The sequence below is a fragment of the Elephantulus edwardii genome, unplaced genomic scaffold (assembly GCF_000299155.1).
Source record: "Elephantulus edwardii isolate Elephantulus edwardi_28Jun2011 unplaced genomic scaffold, EleEdw1.0 scaffold00030, whole genome shotgun sequence".
Taxonomy (NCBI): Eukaryota; Metazoa; Chordata; class Mammalia; order Macroscelidea; family Macroscelididae; genus Elephantulus; species Elephantulus edwardii.
Genome location: NW_006399780.1, coordinates 7,019,084 through 7,025,411, shown reverse-complemented (window position 1 = coordinate 7,025,411; position 6,328 = coordinate 7,019,084).

Sequence of the window (6,328 nt, the reverse complement as noted above, 5' to 3'; positions counted from 1 at the left end):
AAAAAAAACCAAAAAAAAAAAATATAAAAATAAAAAGTTATAATAAGCAGTAGTCAAATTGGTGAAATAAGATACTTTTAAGAATGAATTATCCTTAATTCTGGATTCCTGTGCTAACCATAATACTCAATCATATATCACTTCTAATCTGTTCATTCCCTCATCTGTTTCAATACAATATACATAATTTATCCAGTTCATTGTACACCAATGAAGGAATTTTTTTCTTTTCTTTTTCTCTTCGGAGGGGGGAGAGAGCTGGTGGGGAGGGGTGGGCAGGGAGAAAAGTGTGGCAATGAATGAATGGAAATCCAAAACCTCTGTAAATGTCTATTAAAATTAATAATAAAAAAGTGGGGGAAAAGGGAATGAATTATCCTACCCATTGATATACGTGGAATGACAGTGAAATTGTCCATCTTTAAAATGAGTTTGTGTTCAATAACAGATTAAAAGGAAATTTGAAGATATTCAAAAGTAGATCGGGAAGAAAAAATAAAAAAAGGAGATGAGGCCAAAACTGGAGTCAGTCATATCTAGAAGCAGAACCTTCAACATGGTAAAACTCATGTGAAAATTTTCACTACAGATTAGTAAGCAAGCACACGAACACCTGAGCTCACCTTGCTTACTGGGGACTCTTTCCCTGCCAAGGATTGTAAATTTGAAAAGAGGCTTTGATTTTAAAGGAAAGTGCTGGGTTGTTAGAAGAGAGACAGACACCAATTGTATGCAGAAGCAGAATCTTGGGGGTGGGGGTTGGTTTATTTTAATGCCTTTTATAAAAATTGTGATTTGAGTGAAAGTTTACAAAGCAGATTGGCTCTCCATTTATCTATTTATATATTTTGTTTTATGATACTTATTACAATATTCACAGTGTAACTTAACTCTTCCCACTCCTTCTCTGTGATTCTCGTATCCATTAATCCTTCTATCCTACCTCTTCCTGCCTTCTGAGTTTTCTTCCTGGGCACAGGATGTCCTTTGGAGCTCATGTGGTTAATTATTCTGAGTACCTTCCTGGTGTTACTGTTCACTTTAAAACTAACTCTAACTCATTGGCTTTGAATCAGAACGGACCCTCCTGTAGTTTTTCAGAGGCTGTAATTGTATGGAACAAATGTGGACTCCTTCTAATCTGTTGTCCAGACAGTTGTCCTCCAAATTTGCTGGCATAGACTGGTGAGTGCATCCAAGGCTGCATCTGTCAATTGAAACAAGTCAATTGGTATCCCTTGGTATCCTGAGGTCTTATTTTTTTGCCAATACCTTCAATGTAGCTTCCAATTCCTCCTTCATTACTATTGGCTCCTTCTCATATGGTACTTCCTGAAATTTTTCAGGATCAGTCGTGTGTTTTTTTTTCTGGTACAGTGATTCTGTATATTTCCTCTGTCTTCTTTTGATTATTTCTGGGTCATTCAATATATTGCCCATAGCAACTTTCAATATTGTGACATGAGGCTTAAATTTGTTTTTCAGTTCTCTTAGCTTGAAAAATACAGAGTGAGTTTCTCCTTTTTTATTCTCCAATTCCAGCTCTCTGCGCATTCCATTATAATACTTTGCTTTATATTATCTTGCTTACTGAAAGTGAGAAGGAATTGAAGCATTTGTTGCAGAAGATCAAAGAATGTAGCCTTCAGTATGGATTGCATCTCAATGTCAAGAAGACAAAGATTCTTACCACTGGACCAATAGGCAGTGTCATGATGGATGGAAAGGTGATTGAAACTGTCAACAATTTGATCTTGCTTAGATCCACAATTAACACCCTTAGTACCAGCAGTCAAGAGAGAAAGAGACGTACTGCACTGGGAAAGTCTGCAGTAGGGACCTCTCCAAATTATTGAGGAATAGTGATGTTATTTTGAGGACTAAAATGTGTGTAATTCGGGCTATAGTCTTTTCACTCACTTGCTATGCATTTGAAAACTGGACAATGAATAAGGATGACAAAAAAAGAATTGATGCCTTTGAGCTGTGCTGTTGGAGAAGAACACTGAACACCCATGGACGGCCAAGAGAATGAACAGATATGTCTTGGAGAGGGTGCACCCAGAGTACTTTTTGGAGGCAAGAATGATTAGGCTGCACCTCACATTTTTGGGGTATGTTGCTAGGAGGCACTATTCCTTGGAGAGAGATACAATGTTGGGAAGGGTGGAGGTTCAGTAAAAGAGAGGAAGACCCTCAACCAGGTGGATTGATATGGTGACTGATGCAATGGTTTCTTGTATATCACGAAGTGTGAGGATGTCACGGAATAGATCAAGGTTCAGATCTTTTATTCATAGGATCATATGAGCTGTACTTGACAGCAATGAACAACAAATTGCATAAAAGGAGATTGTTCATTTTTCTCCCACTGAGCTACCATTGGATTTTATGTGTCTTGGGGTTGCCACTTTGGGGTTAGCAGCACAGCTCCCTATGAACTATGCCACCAGATTTCCCTGTTCACCATACATGTTTATCCATTGTTTGGTCTCAAGCTCAGCAAGCAACAGGGCTGTGTTTTGTTCCAGGTTTGAAGAATGATTAAAGGCCGTGGTCTCAGGGGTTCCACTAGTCTCTTTTTGGAGCCTCATCATTTTCATGGTTTTGAGTTTTATTCCACAACTGTTACTGTGAACCTTTCTACTGTAACCCCTTTTAAGGTAGTCTGATGGCCAAGTCATAGGAAGCTGCACTACTAACCCAAAGGCTATGCCTCTCTGATGATTTGAATTCACCAGCAGTTCCATAGGAGAAGACTGGGCAATCTCCTGCCTTTGAAAACCTGCTGGAACGTCACCTGTGGGTCAGTTCTGATTCTATAGTACACAACAACAACTACAACTGAAGATCAGTAATTCGTTCTCTCAGAGTGTTCTGTTACACTTAATTAGATTATGATTTGCCACCTCTTGACTCTAGAAGCAAAACCTGACGTGGTGAAAAAAGGTGGAATTGTTCCCTAGAGATTAGTAAGTGCGTGCAAGTAAACCTTGCTTACCTTGCTTTTTTGGGTAATCTGACACTGATGAGGTAAAGCACTTGATGACAACTTGTTACTGATGGTTCTTAAGCTTTGATGTTTATCAGGTCACCTGGTGATGAGTAAGAAACACAACCTGTGCAGATGTGACCACAGGGGCCAGACCTGCAAGTTCTTACATGCCATTGAATTGAAACCAACATGTAGCTGAACTTTAGTGGGTTTTCAAAGGCTATAATCACACAAAACATATTGTTGGGGGCGGGGGGCGGAAATATATTGTCCATCTTTCTTCCATGGAGCAGTTGGTGGATTTGAACAGTCTGGTTTTGAGTTGGATGCACAGCTCTTTTTTTCACATGGCCACCAGAGTGATCTAGAATGCATGCAATTATATTTTTTGTAAGCCTGTCAGGTGATTCTTTTAAATCCCCAAGTCAGCCACCATCAGCAAAAAGTGACTTAAAGTGGAGGCCAGAAGTAGAGGAAATGAAGCAAGAGCCAGAATAACAATGGAAAGGACAGACAGACTCTCCCAGAGATTTTAACTATAATAAATAGCTATAATACCTTGACACCAAAAGCAAGTTTTGGCAGTCACTGAGATACTAACCTGTCTTAACAATAGTAAATTTTAAAAACAGGTCAACTCAGGCAATCACTTCTCTGCTTGATGTTGTTCTTTGAAGTGCATCTAACTGTCATGGTGTTGGATATTCAAGTGGGAAAAAACCACATGGAAAAATAATTATTATCGTTGCTGTTGGTGGTGGGTTAGGTGTCACTGAGTCAAAGATGACTCATAGTGACCCTTTGAACAACAACAGCAGATCTGAACCCTGTCCTCTGTGTCATCCTCACCGTCTCTGATACACTTGAGCCTGTTGCATTACATGTTAATCCATCTGGATGGGGGTCATCCTCTATTTTGCTGGCCCTCCATCCTTCCAAGCATGATATTCTTTTCCAAGGAACAGTGTTTCCTCACAACATGTCCAAAGTATGTAAGATGAAGTTTTGTCATCCTTGCCTCCAGGGAACACTCTGGCTGCATCTTTTCCAAGACATGCCTGTTCATTCTTTTGGCAGTTCCAAAGGCACTCTTCACACTTCATCAGCACTCTTCTCCAACACCGCAGCTCAAAGGTATCAAATCTTCTTCTGTCATCCTTAGTCACTGTCCAGCTCTCAGATGCATAGCAAGTAATGGAAAAGACCATGGCCATGATCATTAGCTATTCTCAAAACCCACCCACTGCAGTCAAGTCCATTCCAACTCTTGGTAACCCTTCATCAGGTTTTTGGGTCTGTACGTCTATATGATGTCTCATCTTTCTCCCAAGACCTGGATGCTTTTCAAACTGCTGTTGTTGCTATGTGCCGTCGAGTCACCTGCAACTCATAGAGACCCTATGTACAACAACTCTGAACCCTGTCCTGAGCCAATCTCACTGTCTCTGACACATCTACCCCCATTAGCCCAGTCACTGAGTCAATCCATCTCATTGAGGGTCTTCCTCTCTTGCGCTGTCCCTTCACTCTCCCAAACATGATGTCCCTCTCCAAAGACTGGTCCCTCCTTGAAACGTGTCCAAAGTATGTCAGGTGAAACTATGACTTCTCAATACCCCAACACCTAACGCCTTGTGTGAACAAAGCTCCTCACTACCTATTTATTGTTAAGTGCCACAGAGTCCACACTGACTTTGTAGCAACCCTATGTACAAAAGAAGACACGCTGCCTGATCTAACGCCATCCTCACAGAATGTGCTGGGCTATGCCCAGTGTTGTGGTCACTATTTCAATCCCTGTTGCTGAGGGTCTTCCTCTCTTTTACTGCCCTACTTATTGAAACATGATGTTTTTCTCCAGAGACTGGCCTTTTCTGATAACATGCCCAGAGTATGTGCGGAAAAGCCTCACCATCCTTGTTGCCAAAGGGTATTCCGGCTATCCTTCTTCCAGAGAGATGTGTTTGTTCTTTTGGCAGTACATGGCATATTTACTAGTCTTCACCTACTACATAATTCAAGGACATCAGTTCATTGTTGTTGTTATGTCCTGTCAAGTCAGAACTGATTCATAGCTGATGCTCTGAAAACTCAGCAGATTTTCAGATAGGAGACTGCACAGGAGGAGACTGACCATCTTTCTCCCAATCAAATCATTAGAGGGGTGCAAATCAAATCAACAAGGACCTGATATCATCTCACCGTGGCTAAAATATTATCAGCCAATTTTTAAAAAGAAAGGAAGAAAATTTTTTTTTAAGCTGATGAAGATATAGGGAGAGTGAAACCTTTATCCATTGCTGGTGAGAGTGTTGAAGGTACAATCATTATGGAAAAATGTTTGCAGCTTAATCTACTGCCGCTCCATGGGAGAGAGATGGGCAGTCTCCTATCATGCAGTTACCTCTGCAAACCCACTGGAGGGTCAGTTATGGGTCACTTTCAACTCAGTGGGATACCACAGCAACAAACTATGGAAAATGATGTGGTCCTTCCATAAAAACCCTCTAAATATCCTATGGTACAGCAATTCCATTTTTAGATATACACCCTAGAGAGCAAAATAAGATATGGGCAGGCATATATACATTTATATTGGATGCAGCATTATTCATAAGAGAAAAAAATAATAACAACAACAACAAAACCCAAATGGAAATAGCCTAGGTGTCTTCAATGGATGAATGGATAAACATCTGTGACCAGTGAGCCAGGGAACTAATCATACTAGCTTTTATAGTTCTTTTAAAATAATCTCTTTGCTCTTTGCCTAAACAAGGGCTTCTTAAATCTGGAAACTGGGATATGCTTTGGAGATGTAGCCACGTGTTGGGAGGAGTAGGGGTGAATGGATAAACATTGTACGCATGTGGGATGTGTGGATAGTAAAATACTACACAACCACAAAGAGCAATGATGAGCACTTGGAGCGTGTTATCACATGGATGGATCCAGGAGACATCATGCTAAGCTAAATAAGTCAAGCATACAAGGACAAATATTGTATGACTCTACTTTGTTAAGAAGACAAGACTTGATTTTATAAGATAAGAAATATAAATGACATAGTTGAGCCTCTACATCTTATGGTTCCTAACCTTTATACTATAATAGACCAAAGTGCTAGTCAACAGGCCTTTTATTTTAAGAACTACCTTCCCTCTGCAACTTGATTTGTGCCACTATTAGAACCTCTACTTGGAATATTATTGCTTTTTAATTTTTGACTCATTTACTTTTAACTTGTTAGTTAAATTTGTGTCTTCTAGGCTGCAACACTTCCATGATACATCTTCAAGGATATGAACATGTATGACTAAGCACAATTGATAA